The sequence below is a fragment of the Podarcis bocagei genome (genome assembly GCF_964188305.1).
Source record: "Podarcis bocagei genome assembly, chromosome: 1".
NCBI classification, from domain to species: Eukaryota; Metazoa; Chordata; class Lepidosauria; order Squamata; family Lacertidae; genus Podarcis; species Podarcis bocagei.
In genome coordinates, this window is record NC_138125.1 from 89,612,254 (window position 1) to 89,627,688 (window position 15,435).

General features: G+C 44.0%; 1 protein-coding gene across 13 annotated transcripts in view; it reads left to right on the forward strand.

The window, feature by feature from the left end:
* TNS1 (tensin 1) overlaps positions 1 to 15,435 on the forward strand; it is a 325,194-nt gene that overhangs the window by 56,690 nt on the left and 253,069 nt on the right. The window lies entirely within an intron of this gene.

Here is a 15,435-nt window from a genome sequence, read left to right on the forward strand (position 1 = left end):
GGCTGGGGGTGGGGGAACAAAACAAAACAAAACAAAACAAAACAAAACAAAACAAAACAAAACAAAACAAAACAAAACAAAACACTGCAGTGATAAATTGCTGCTTTCAAAAATGTAAAACAGAATTTTAGGGACAATTAGGAAAGAGAATAACGGGGTACGGTGGGGGCATCTCAGAGCCTCTCTGCAGATAAAGGTAAAGGGACCCCTGACCGTTAGGTCCAGTCACAGACGACTCTGGGGTTGCGGCACTCATCTCGCTTTACTGGCCGAGGGAGCCGGCGTACAGCTTCCGGGTCATGTGGCCAGCATGACTAAGCCGCTTCTGGCGAACCAGAGCAGCGCATGGAAACACTGTTTACCTTCCCGCCGGAGCGGTACCTATAGAGCAATATTAATAGCAGTGGTTCTCTGTTGAATCTTGTGCAACAGTTCCAGTTGCCTCCTTTGGTAAAGGGAACAGTGGGTTGGAAGAACACAGAAGAAGAGGAGGACAGGAATGATCATGAGTGTGGAATCCCCCAGGATTCTAGTCAGGAAGAAATTTTATTGGAGGTCCATTTCAGCAAGAATTTTCCCCAATATCACCTCCTAAAATGGACTTGCTGCCTGTACATCAACAGTACCCCTCTGCCTCTGGGTTGGCAACTAGTGGGGCAGATGATACCCATCTGTTGGAGGGTGAGGAATAGCCTCAGGTCCACCAGTTGGTGATCTGTATTAAAAGGCCAGTACTTCTCAGCTCACAAAACTGATCTGTTAAATTTGAATCCATAAGCATATGTGGAGGTCTCCTCTTCCCAGTTTGGTACTTGCTCTTTGGAAGAAATAGGTCGAGCACATTTTGTTTACCCTTTCAGATTAAACCTTGGTGAAATATAGCGGTCAAAAACTGTTACATGGACCATTGCTTAACACAGCGTACCATTAATGTGGGGTTGTGATTGCTGACAAAAACTAGGCAAATCAATGGATGAATATCAATAGCTCTTAGACAATATACTACTACTACTACTACTACTACTACTACTACTACTACCACTACTACTCTGGGTGGCTTCCAACAAAATATTAAAATACAGTAGTCCATCAAATAGTAAAAGCTTCCCTAAACAGGGCTGCCTTCAGATGTCTTCTAAAAGTCTGGTAGTTGTTGTTCCTTTTGACATCTGGTGGGAGGGCGTTCCACAGGGCGGGTGCCACTGCCGAGAAGGCACTACCAAGAAGCCTGGTTCCCTGTAACTTGGCTTCTTTCAGTGAGGGAACTGACAGAAGGACCTCAGTGTCCAGGTAGAATGATGGGGATGGAGATGCAATACTGGACAAAGGCAGTATTGGCCATGCTGTTCTCAGTGTCTGCCTTAAGACTGCAGGACACATAGATAGTGAAAATGGAGCAGAAGTATTCCATAAGCAGGATGGGCTTTTGTTACTGTTGAAGTTTTACTGCATTACTACGCAATCTGCAGTAGAGTTTGGCAGCCAGAAGATCTTTGATTTTGTATTTAAATAAGTTGTGTTTTTAGTTCTTATGGTCACTTAGAAAACAGGGGTGTAGCTATGGGTTGGCTGGGTTGGCCTCTGCCAAGGACGCAGGGCCTGCAGAAATCCCCTCTGCTCTCCCCAGGCTCCTCCTCCACTGTTCTGGGTGCCCAACATCTCCTTTCCAAGAGTGCAAGGGACTGGAGATGGGGGGAGGGGGTAGGTGGCAGTGGCAATGATACAGCTCCTTGCCACAGGCGCATGGGAGCCTAGGCACGTCTGTGTTATTAAAAAAATGGAATATTGGTTGGATGAGTCAACTGCAAGTTCATAAATAAAATTCAAAGAGTCAGGAGATGGGACTCCTAATCTTGGCTGGTGGTATCTGGCTCCTACGCTAGACGTAAAGACCTAGGAGAAGAGAAAAAAGAATAGAAAAGTGGGGTGTGTGTGTATGTGTGATGGGATTCTCATATAGGGAAAAGGTTAAACAAAACTTTTGTGTGTGGTGTAATCCCAATCCTGAGTCTTCCCACCCCACCATGACAGTTTCATAAAAACAAGTATTTAAAATGTCACCTACTTTGCCCCTGTTGCAGGCTTATTAGCATTATCCATTATGAGCGGAATACTGTTTCTGAGTCTGAATGGTGAAAACTTCCTTTTGTTTGCGAAGGTTGATACTTTCTATTTTCAACTATTATTTTACCCTCTCCCTTGCTAAAATTGATAAAATGTAAGGTACGTTTAGATACTTTTGGTTGCAATGGCATGTTGCTTCATCTCAGTCACTGGATGTGTAGAGTAAAAATTTCAGTAAAGCTAAATTATAGTCTGAATGGTACATAAAAGCAGTTATATGTTTAAGTTTTATAAACATATTAAACACTATAATTTTGTGTGCCAATACACAGTGAGTGCATTTTATGTTCTTAAAGTCGAAAGTCTTAGAAAGTTAACCATGCTTATATTTCAATTCCACCCTGCTCTGATATTTCCTTTGTTTCCCTGGGATAAAAAGCAAAACGGAACCCAATTTTCCCCAGGTATGCCTGGGACACCCACCACCTCCCCTGGGAGAATGAAATCCTGGAGAGCCACACTGCCAGTCAGTGTAGATAAATACTGAGCTAGGTGGACTAAAGGACCGGTGGTCTGATTCAGCTTTCTGTGTTCTTATTCCCTGTACTTAATAAAGGTAAAGGGTAAAGGGACCCTTGACCATTAGGTCCAGTCGCAGACAACTCTGGGGTTGGAGCACTCATCTCGCTTTATTGGCCGAGGGATCTGGCGTACAGCTTCTGGGTCATGTGGCCAGCATGACTAAGCCACTTCTGGTGAACCAGAACAGCACATGGAAACACCAGAGCCGTACCTATTTATCTACTTGCACTTTGATGTTCTTTCGAACTGGCAGGAGCAGGGACCGAGCAACGGGAGTTCACCTTCTGATCGGCAAGCCCTAGGCTCTGTGGTTTAACCCACAGTACCACCTGCGCCCCATACTTTAAAAAACACACACCTTAATCTTAGGGCCTAGCTAGCTGTTAATGGGGGCTGAATAGCTGCTGCTGACTTGCCTTTCTCCCACACATCTTCTCAGCAATATACATGTTTTGCTTTGTTTTTAAAGAAAGACTTCACTGTGGACAGCATTTTCCAGCTGCAATTCATTAGTAGCTAGTTGCAGTGAGTGGTGCAAGGCTGGAATTTTGGGATTCTGCATAATAATAATAATAATAATAATAATAATAATAATTTTTATTTATATCCCGCCCTCCCCAGTCGAAGCCGGGCTCAGGGCAGCTAACATCAAATGTATAATACATTAACATAAAATCAGACAATCAATTAAAATACATCCTCAAATCAGATCAGGATCAGAATAAAATCCTATCGGATGGCAATCCGCAGATTAGGGCTGGGGACCTTAAATGCTCACCAGGCCCAACTGTTTGTGCTGAACTTATATGGGCCTGTGAGAAAAATTGGCAGGCCACTTTCATGCAAGTTCTTATGAAAGAGGAGAGGGTGTCAGACTGAACCCCGACCAAAGGCCTGGCAGAACAGCTCTGTCTTGCAGGCCCTGCGGAAAGATGTCAAGTCCCCCAGGGCCCTAGTCTCTTGTGACTGAGCATTCCACCAGATTGGAGCCACAGCCTAAAAAGCCCTGGCTCTAGTTGAGGCCAGCCTATCCGCTTTGTGGCCTGGGACCTTCAAGATGTCTTTATTTGAAGACTGTAAGTTCCTCTGTGGGACGCATGCACATGCATCACCTGAACTAGTTCCTGGAGCTGTAGCAACACCTGAGCTATCTGCCATCCTTCAGGTTTTTGGTTTTCAGACTTTTGTTCAGATCACTGTGCTGTATACATGCAGTTTGCAGGAGTCTCACTAGGATTCTCTTAAGTGCTTGTGATTTAAACCATCATGCAAATTGCTCAGGTGCGCATTGTAGCTTGTAAGTGGGGGTGGGGAATGGAAGATGCAACCTGAAAACTGCAGCAAACTAATGCACCAATTGCAAAATCAATTTTTAATTAATTTTAGATGTTCTCTAAGTTTAACCAGCCGGCAGATGGAGTGGAACAGGGTGGAGCGAACCTACTGAACAAGACCAAAACAGGGGAAATCTCCACACGTTGCTTGTTGCTTCTGCTAGATTTTACCAGGGAGATGTAGCTTGGTGTCAGCCATGCGTCCTCTGTAACATCTAGTTAGGCCTCTAGAGGCAGAATAATCTAGGCTAAGTAAATACACATTCAAATTTAATTTGCATAATTAATAGGGTAGCATTTTAGTTTCCTTTGCGCAGAGATGGCTCAGAGCCCTTGTAATGCTTGTCCCTTGGTCTAGGTTTGACCAGATTCCCCCAACCTGGTGCCCTCAAAACGTTTTGGACCACAACTCCCATCAGCTCCAGCCCAGGGCAGCCAATTTTCAAGGATTATGGGAGTTGCAGTCCAAAACAGCTTGAAAGCATCAGGTTGGGAAAGACTGGCCAGGATCTCGAAGATATCCCACCCCCCTTAGAATGAGATTGGCATGGATCATTTTTCTCTGTCTTTAAATGTTGTGGGGGTATTGTAAGCCAAACCTGGTGGATCCTTTGGTTATGGTTATGGTATTTGCCTTAAAGGCAAATAAACCCTTTCTGGGACTGATGTTAACAACCCTTCTCACAGGGAACATGCTACAACATGGATGGGGAGCCTCAGACCCTCCTGGCCTTTCGTTCTGGCCCTCAGAACTCTTCCCAGGCCACACCCCTCACTGGTCCTGCTATGCACCTTGAATATTTTTTGCCGGGCTGGAACATGAATGCCCAGAATGCCCCTTGCTTGCCTAGAAAGGGTATGGGAATGCCTGCAGAAAGGTAACATTAGCATTTGTAGTTCTACCCATTCTTGCTTTTGGCCCAGCCCCCCCACCAGCATGGGACCTTTGAGCTGCAAAACATTCTTTCACCCCTCTTCTACAACAGCTGCAGATAAACTAAGCTGGAGGACTTCCCTTGCAATGACTGCATGGTCTCCCTTGACATTGGGACAGATTACTAATCTGAGGGAAGAGGGTGTCCCCCAAATGCTGCTCCCCATGCTATTTTGAGACATGGCAAAATGACGAAGCGCACGCATGCACAGCCAGTTTGTGCAAGAAGGGGTAAAAAGTGGAGTGCCCGATGCAACTGCGAATTGGGATTGCCTGTGTCTCCAGTTTCTCTCCCCCCCCCCCAGCCTCTTGGTTGCTAGGTGGCCGGAGTCATTCCTGGCGGAGGGGGAATGCAATAATGGCTAATCTGCAGTTCTCCCCATTACACCTCTTAATGATTCCCTAAATCATGCTAATGAACTGCACCCTCACCCCCCTGCGTCTTGACCCTTCCCCTCAGAAGAGCACCAAAGGGCAGCCTGGATCCATTATGCTGGTGAATGCGCCGGGGCTAAGATTTATAGAGCGGGCGGGAGCGACGAAGTGGTCTAGCTGGCTCCTTGGCCCTTACAACAGGACACCTGGGCTGTCATTAAAGGTAATTAGTGAGCCAGTGCTGATTGATGAGGGGTCCAAATAGCCTCTTGGCCCAGCAAGGGGGTCTTGTTGGTTGGATCAGCTCCTTTTGATGCTCAGAGTGTAATGAAGTCTCCCATTTGAAACCTTCATTAGGGTCTTCTTAAAGGATCTGGGTTGGGGAGCAGGGTGGACCTCTTTAATTTTTTTTTTTAAACAAAGATGATACATTTATGTGTTGAGCCAAATAGGACTGAAAATTTCGTCCTCCTGCCCCTTTGATGAAATATTGCCTGAGTGTATTCATCTCCCTCCTTATAGGGTTGGAGTATCTCTCAAGAGAGAAAGAGGTGGTGGTGAGGGGGAAGGGGACCCCTTTCACATTTGTTTATTATGTTTGCATGCTACTCTTCTCCTGGAGCTCATGCAAAAGTCGTAGGAAGAATTCCGCCCAACAGTTCCAGTGTCTTGTGAGCCTGATTTCAGCTGCCATTTTGAATTTCATCTGGTTCTGAGTGCTCTGTAATTTATTCAATATTTTCCTTTGTTCATTGTAAGCTGGAGGATGGCCAGTTTCTTGGGAATCACACTATTCTTCAGGCAATAGTCTGGTAATGGGTATTTTGACATACAATCTCAGCTCTTTGTGGATGGTCAGGTTCTAAAAGTTGGCACTAGTAGTAAGAACTCCACAGCAGTGGAACACATGCACGTGGATTGTAGATCATGATTTGGGGGGTGGGGGTGGCAGAGCTAGGAAGTAGCTAATGTGCTTCCTGCACAATCTTTTCAAGAGGCAGATGGACAGTAGTTGTTCGTCTTTGCACATGAGTTATTGATGCAATAACTTGAGCACTTTTTTCCCTGCCATACTTTCAAGTTTCTATTCTATAGAATAGAATGACCACTGGGGTTATGTGAAGTTACTTTGGGGGCCAGGTCTGGTCTGGTCCATACGAATACCAATTGACCATCGCTGCTGTTAGTTACTGTCCTAGATATTTTGGTACCTCTGTGGCCACTTCCAGATGATCTATTTATTGAGTGTTCAGCCTGATTTGTTTGCCTAGGCAATAGACAGTGTTTGCTAATGAATTATCATTCAGCCCGATTTATTTGTGGGGAGAGTAGATGATGTTGCATCAAAGCAAGTATTACCCCACACTTTTCGGTGCACCCCCTTGCTTTCCTTACAGCAAAAGGTGGGTTTGTTGAATGAGACAGCCAGGGTTTTAGACAGTAAGTCTTTCCCACCTTCAAGTGACTTAATGTTCTATCAATGCCCAATTGTGTTATGAAAATTCTGATAGTTAATCCATTGTAAAATTGCAATTATGTTATTTTAAAAACAAATATCTTGCAGCCAAAGAGTTGAGTGGGACCAGCACTAGTTTATTTTGGAGTCTCTGGGTGTGGCACTGAATCCTCCTTCCTTCTGTACTTGCAGATGAATGGGAAGCCTTGTTCCACAGGCCTTTGGTAGAAGCAGGAAACCAATAGGTGCAATACCAGCTTTTCTGATACTGGGAGTGATGGAAAGTGCATTCTTGATGGCCTGTTGTATGCATTGCCTCCCATCTCCCTCAAGCAGTTCTATTTTGTTCTTGGCATATATTGCCATAGTTTTTTCTTCTGTTTGCTGTTTGCATGCAACACTTGCTTTGCACGTAACCACCCACCATTTGCACTCTTTATTTTGACCTTTCTGCATTTGCATTGTGTGTTGGTGTAAGACACGGGTGGGGAACCTTGCACCCAGCAGCTGAATATTGCCCTCCGGACCTCTCTACCTGGCCCTTAGGAGTCTTCCCAGTCCTTCTCCACTTCCCAGTCCACATTCCTAACCCCACGCTATGCCCCTCAACAGTCCTTCTCCATGCCCACTTTTTGCCTGTCTGGAATGTGCCTTTGAACTATGACAATGCCTCTTACTCACCTGGAGGGAAGAAGGAGAGATTTGCGTGGAACATGGGTGCATGTAGAAGCCTCTGACTTGGACTGTCAAGAGTCTCACCTGTTGCTCCACCCACCTTTCCTTCTGGTCCTGGCCAGCACTGGCATGTGGTCCCTGAAAGGTCGCCCATGAGGGAATGTGGCTCTGTCATACTGAGAAAGGTTCTCCATCCCTAGTGTAGGAGATGAGATGCTGTGGTTTTAAGGAAGCTGATATATCTCGGACTGCATTCCCCTATCTGCAACATGGACAAAACACAGAATCACCGATTTGTGGAGTTGGAAGGGACAACGGAGGGTCATATAGTCCAAACCCCTGCAATTCAGGAATCTTTCACCCAAAGTGGAACTCAAACCCACGACCCTGAGATTGAGAGTCTCATGCTCTACCGACTGAGCTGTACGACTCTGTTGTAAGGCAGCATGCAAAAGAAGGTAGGAGATGGAGGGAATGAACAGGCTACTGGGGAGGCACAGCATTTGTGTCCTCTTCCCAAGATATTAGTATGGTCTTCAAGTCTCCAGTTTGGCAACTCTTGCCTGTAGCCTTCTTTCCTGTCTCCCCTGTGCTTTGGGGCAGGGATGTGGGAGGAGGCTGTCCCATCATGTAATGAGATCAGCTGGGCAATGAACTGCATTGGCTACAACTATCACTTTGTAAAGTTTTTTTTTAATAGGAGGGGAAACAGCAGTAAAAGCACTTATGAGGTGATAAAGGGCTTTAATGAGCTGGCTCTTTGATAGCACAGCTGTAAACCGAGAGGGAGGCAGGGAACCAAAAAAAAAAAAAAAGTGGATGGGAGAGAGCACTCAGGATCCACCTTATGGCCTCCAGCACTGTTTGTTTCAAGGCTCTAAATCAAGATTTTCTCTGCATTTTCCCGTTCCCCAGGACAAAGGCATATCAATGCAATGTGATCACCCTGAATTGTGACTCTGTTAGAGACTTTGTGGACTCTCTCAAAATCATTGAGTGGGACTGTGGCACAGCAAGCATTAAAAACACATGACTTCCCCAAAGAATCTTGGGAACTGTAGTTTATTCCTCACATAGTTCTAGTTCCCAGCACCCATAACAAACTACAGTTCCCAGGATTCCTTGTTGGGTAGTAATGTGCTTTAAATATGCTTAAAATACGTGGTGTGTGCACAGCCTGTGAGGCATCTGTCGGGGATACTTTGAATTCTAGGAAATTCTGACATAGAATGAGCTTGAGGACCTTGGATATCTAGTGTAGGTTTCTGAACCTGTTCAGGACAGATCTACTGCAGTTTCATTTTGGACAGGTTGTGGGGAAACTATCTAGGAAAAGAGAAGGATAATCCAAGGATAGTAATTCAGTCATATGTTTGGCCAGGATCTTTAGAATGTGTACATTTTGCATGGAGGAAATCTGAAGCATGCCTCTGTTTTCCTTAGCAAGAACTTCCTTTAGGGATGGCGTCAGTAAAAATGGCTCCTTTATGATAGCAGGAACCTACTCTGGGGTTGCCATCTCTAACTAGAAATCTAGGCTAGGTGCAGTTGGGTGCTATAATGGATCAGAAAAATGCAAATAGTTGTTTTCACCTAGGTGCAATGATAAGCAGGTTCTCCAGTCCCATCTGAGTTGATGATGCTACTGGCAATTAGGAAGAGCACAGCAAGTGCCCTTTTCATGAGCTGAGTTGCAAGTGCTACCCAAGACTAGAGCTCCCTTGCAAGTTAATTAGCAGGATAAGCTTGCCAAGATGTCAGCTGCAAGTCAATTACAATCAGAACTTCTGAACAGAACTGAATGAAACCTACTGTTTAGCCCTAAAACTTGGCAGTGATAAGCGCCTTGAATGCAAAATGCAAAATATTGAATCTTGTTTTACCAGCTTTCATTTTCGGAATGACTTAAAGGGACATTGATATAGGTGGGAGAGAATACACAAAAAGTGCTTTTATTTGGTTTCCCTTGCCCTTTCTCCTCTTTTGCCATGCATTCTTCAAGACACACGTGTAGAGGGATATTGAAACACCACCTTCTTTTTCTTGAGAGGACCTGGGAACCTCACGTACCTTGAATGGGCTGCTGAGTTCTCCAGGGTACCTTTCTTACTTACAGAGTAGCCCTGCTTAAGGCAGCCTTCAACCATCTGGTGCCTTCCAGATGCTTTGGCCTGTAACTCTTATCAGTCCCATTCAGGCAAAGGCTGGTTTAAAGGGATTTCCCCTTAACTTTCCAAATTCATTTTGCACTGGGCATGATGGGATATATATGCCTTTTGTGAGTCTAGATATGGTCCCTCTGCCCATAGGTTGGAGTTCCAACATTTAACCAGTTAGAGTTAATAAAAAATCACTCTTGATGGATTGATAAGGTATCCCAGTTAAGTGGACAGCAGATTTTGTTTTGATTTTTTAAATAATTAAAATAGAAGCACAGTATCAGAAGAGATATTTCTTCTTCCCCTTTAAACAGACGCAAATGCTTCTAAGACATGTCTGCTCCCACACATTTATGTCTCCACCAAAAGAACATCAAAATATGTTTGCTTCAGGATTTTTATGTTTCCTCCTTTAAAAAACCACACACACACACACACACACACACACACACACACATATAAAGAAAAGACATAGATGGCAACAGGTCATCAAAAAGTAAAAGTCATGTAAGGTCATTGGTGTAGCCAGGATTTTTGTTAGGGGAGGCAGAACCAATGTGACTGGTCAGTTAGTTAAGTATTTCTGTTGTTTTACTTGATCGGCATGGGGGTAGGGAGCTGCCGCCTGCCCACCCTTGGTTACACCCATGTGTAAGGTCCATCAAAAAAGATACAGCATGTATTTAAGATAATGGGAGAACAAAAGAGAAGAAAAAGAGGGTAAAGGACAAGAAAGGTGAGAAAAGGAGAAGAGAACGAAAAGATAGAAAGAAGGAGCTGATACATTTCATAATTGTAATTAAGGCATACAGAATTTTTTTTATTTAAAGAAAACAAACAGAAAGAGCGTTCAATGAAAAGAAATACACAATATAGTGCCACACAAATTCTAGTGGTTTCACTGTTTACTCACATTGATTTTATTTTATTATTACTATATTGTATTGTACTTTATTACTACAGTATTTTAGAAATCAGTTTTAACTTCTTTTGATTATAAAAAGATTGAGAATTTCCCCCGCTAAACAAATAAAAAATAAGTATCTAATTTGTTTTATTAAACATGTGTAGAATCTGACATTCGTCAGTACAGATAGCAGGGCAATATACAGAACACAGAGTAAAACAACTAAATCAAATAATGAAATAATAACGATACATACTGAAATGCACCATGAAACAAATAAAGCAGCTGAAAACAACAGAGCAGATTAAGCCCTAATCAGCTTACAAAACTTGGAAAGCCTGGGCAAATGAATTAAGCCCCAACTTGATGCCAGGATGATAACAATGGCATATTCAACCCAAACAATTGATTAGTCAATTAAACAAATAAAACCCCTGCAATTAATTGACTAAGATTTCTTTAATTTGGATGACAGACCATTAAATTCCCTAAAGATGCCAAAATCTAGGTTTTATCCACCAGAATCTGCAAAGCCATTTCAGTGACTGATATCTCCATGCTGGGGCTTGGCGTGACTGGGGTTGCGGTTTGGAAGGAGCAGAGGGAAAGGAAAGGCAGAGCTGTGGTGGTTCCTCTCTCCCCTGCTGTGGTACTGGATAAAAGGCGGCATTGTTGTGGTTTCACAGACAGGGCTTGGCGAGTCAGGTCCCTCGTCCTCCAGGCCGGCTGCCTGCTCTGGTTTTGTTGTAAGGTCTCATTGCGTCAGGCAGCACAGCAAAATGGAGCGGACTCTGGCACGACATGTCTCTTGCCCTAACCTGGTCTTGAAAATGTTGTGAGAAAGAGTGGGGCAACTGTATAAATGAAGTAATTAATAGAAGTGCCAGATGTACTTTATTTTAAGAGATGGCCCTGTAGGCACCTAGGATTTTCATGCTGCAACTTTGCAGGAATCCCAGTTGTGTGATTATGGCCACATTCACCCCATCTATTTAAAGCATTACAGTAGCACTTTAAGCAGTCATGGCTTCCCCTAAAGAATTCGAGGAGCTATAGTTTGTTAAGAGCCCTGAGACCCCTATTCCCATTTTAGAGCTACAGTTCCCAGCATGGCTTTTAACAACCAAATCCCTCTTCACAGGAACTCTGGGAATCATAGCTCTGTGAGGGGGAATAGGGGTCTCCTAAAAACTCTCAGCATCTTTAAACAAACTATAGCTCCCAGAATTCTCTGGAGAAAGCCATGGCTGTTTAAAGTGGTGTCATAGTGCTTTAGCAACAACAACAACAATTTAAATAGATGGTGTGAATGTAGCCTATATTAATAGATATGTACTCTAACTATCTCTGGTGTGGACTTCCTGTTTTGTGTCAGTAGCACAACAGAACCTGAGACATACATGGCAAAAGTATAATCTCCTGTTAAATGGATCAAATGTTTGAGATGTCTTCAATGCTGCCTTTAAATTCCTTTAGAGTCCTGTACCTGGAGAAATCAGCAGCAGGGAAGATGTCCATAGGCCCGTCCAGTGGTAGCTGTGCTATGATCATATCAGTGTTTAGCTCCTGGTTCATAATGTCTAGTAGAACTTAACCCATGGTATGACATTTCTGAGTTTTCCTACCACCACAGTTCCCATCAATGGCTGCTGGCAATAGGGCTTCGGGGAAGTAAGTGATGGCAGTGACATTGAGATAGGTAAATTCTTTTAGAATGTTCCGGAAGGAGATGGAGAGCTAACTGTGTGGCTGCCGTTTTGTGTATGTGGCAGCATTTATTCATTGAACTGTAAGTTGAGCTTGCTCCATTGGTGCATAGGAAACACTAACATATTCTGGAAGAAATCCTTAAACCCAGGGATAAACTGGGCCTATTGGGCTTTGTCCTGATGTGGTAAGCTCTAGTTAGTTGTTTGTAGTGGTACTTTACTTCACTGTTGTCTGGGGCTCACCATTTTGTCCCAGCCCAAGGCTTGGGACCATCTTGTTTGCAAGCCAGCTATCTTTCTCATTTTCTCTCTGTCCCTCCCCACTTCACTTTCCTTCTTCAACCCTCCCTAATCTCATTCTCCTCTTTAAAAAGCAATACCACCAGAGGAAGGAAATGGTGCTGCTTATATACGAGCTACATTACATTGGGACATGACCCAGTTGTGGGTTTGGTTTTATCAGATGAAGATGAATGTTGAATGGCCATGACAGACCTGAGCCAATGTCAATTCTGCAGTAGCCAGAGGCCAAAGCCACTGGGCCAGAGGCAACTGATGGCATAGGCTTGTGGTTCTCAAACTTGTTTCTCTGGGCCCTACTTTCAGAATAAAAATTTGCTTTCACCACAACATTATTTTTTATTGATAAGAAATACATTGGAAAACAAAAAGAAACAACACAGAACACAGCTACTTTATAATATGATCATGGGACACCCAGAAACTATAAATCAATGCAGCTACGAACATGAATCATTCCCACATACTTGATGCTCTCATTTTGAAAAGATATGTACTGTATCCATATTATGTAAATAAGAATTTTTTTGTTTTGTTAGTATACTACAATACTCTGAAATGTTTAAAAAATTCTATGATTGTCCTTGAATCTTCCTGCTACAATTGCCATCCTCTCCTGGCTCACCAGTGTGGTGAACCACTGGCACAGGTGAATGACTCACTGGGCAGCATTCTTCAAGGAGCTCCCTCATGCAACCATCTGCTTGATCTGGGCTGTAGGAAATTCATATGGATCCCACAGAGACAGTGATATCAGTGTCCTGTAGTTTCAGACTTTGTCCCCAGACTGTTCACTTAGGACAGCAAGTTGTTCCTTCAGGTGCCCAAGCAAAGAAGTTTTTGTAAACTGAAAGTCCCCTCCCTGCCTTTGGGCTGCCCATTTGCCACAGGTGTAGGTATATATAGACAGGCAGGCTAGGAATGTCTGTAGGCATATTTGCAAGGCTGCATTTATTGGCCAATAATTGGACATATAAAACTGCCTTATACGGAGCCAGATCATTAGTTTATCTAGCTCAGCATGGTCTACTCTGACTGGTAGCAGCTCTCAAGGACTCAGACATTTTCTTCTGCAGCCCTGCTAAACTTTTTAAACTGGAGATGGTGGTGATTGAATCTGGGACCTTTTGGATGCAAATAATGTGTTCTGCCAGTGAGCTACAGACCCTCCCCATATCAATTTCAGGGCTCATAGGTCTAGGTCTTTTAGCTCAGTTAAGATTGTACAGCACATCCATCAGCCAACCCACCTAAGTCTTTGTCCCTCTCTCTCTCAAAGCTTTTCTCTTTTCTCCCCCACATTTACTCCTTTCTTTCAAAACTGCCAATCACTGGTCCACCCCCTGCTGCGTTTCCAAGGCTTGTCTAATCTGGAAATCGAACGTGAACCGAATTCTCTGTGTTGCTGGAAGGAAATATGAACCAAATGTAAGCATGGCCGTTCAGGGGGAAACACACTTCCAGGCCCAAGCTGTTTTTAATAAGGGATCTCAATTGGCAGGACCCGGCAACGCCAAGACAGCAGGCTCAAGGAAGCCCAAGAAAAAAGAACAGTCAGCACTGAGCTAGTAGGAGAGTGAGGAGGACCCATGTGGTCAATTCAGCTGCTCCAGATTTGCCAAATTAAGGCTTCTTCTTCTTCCACCAGCTAGTTGTCCTTGGTTTGTGTGTGTCTCTGTGTGTGCCAACTCGCCTATTTGTAGCAAGGTTATATTCTTCTTTCCGTCTCATGCAGCTGTCTAGTTTTAGCAAGTGGAGTGTGAATGGGAGGAGTTGCCTCTCTGCTGCATATTGAGGCAGTGGATTTCAACCAGTGTGCCATGGTACCCTGGGGTGCCATGGGCATCACTGGCCTCTGTCTCTTTTTCCTTACCTCCCTCCCCTATGCTCTCTTACATCTCTGCCTCTCCAAGCCTTGCACAGCTGTTTATTGTAGCAGCCCTGACTATAAGCTCCATAGGTGAATGGTGCTTCCAGAAGGAATCTCTCTTTGGGGTGGTAGGGGACGGGTAGGCAGCTCAGAGACCAGGGGCAACAGCAGCGGCTGCCTGGAGGACTCATAAGGAGAGTGGAGAGGAAAGGAGGCTGGGGGAACACTCCACAAGGGAGGGTGTTCAAAAAAGAGTGAGAGACTGCCAGCTCTGCAGGCAAGAGGTGACATAACTGGGCTCCTGATCCCCACAGGGGTGCCGTAGAAAGAGTGTAGTTGGTTAATGGAGCTGTGGACTCAGAAAGGTTGAAAGCCTCTGGCCTAGGGCCTAGAGGTACATTAACCTGGGGCAATGTGGTTTGACAGCTGTTTCTTTATGTTGGGTATTGTGTATGGCAGGAATTGGAATTAAGAGATATCTAAGGCTGAAACCAAGAGCCAATTAGACTTGCTTTTTGAGCAGGGCGGGAAGTATGACTGTGTCCACCTGTCTTAAGGTGCTTGCAAAAAATGCAGGAAAGTTAATGCACGCACCTTATTTTCCAGAAGCAGAATGCATTTGGCAAGCTTCCAAAACCAATTAAGAGAATATGTATTTATCTCTTTTTCAAGGACTTTCTTCCTTTTTGCATTTCCACATAGCATAGGGCTATGCTAATCCCTACCTTCAAAAGGCAAACTTCGCCATAATGATTTCTGTCATAATTTTTTTTTATCAAAATCCTAATTCAGATATCTGATGTTGATATTTAGACTGCAATGATTGTGCTTGTTAAGTTAAAAGAAGTTAAAAGAAACGCAGCCAAAAGATCCAGACCTCTTTTCATCCCTCAAACCCAAGCCCTACAAGTGAATTCATGGCAAATTGGTTGCTTTTGCAGTGGAACTTAACTCAAATGCCAAATTTTGGCATAAATAGCGACTGGCCAGAAACCAAATTCCATGACTTAAAAGAGTAAACAATCAAAGCCTCTGGCATGAATATCTGCTGCTACAAGTTAGTCGTCATT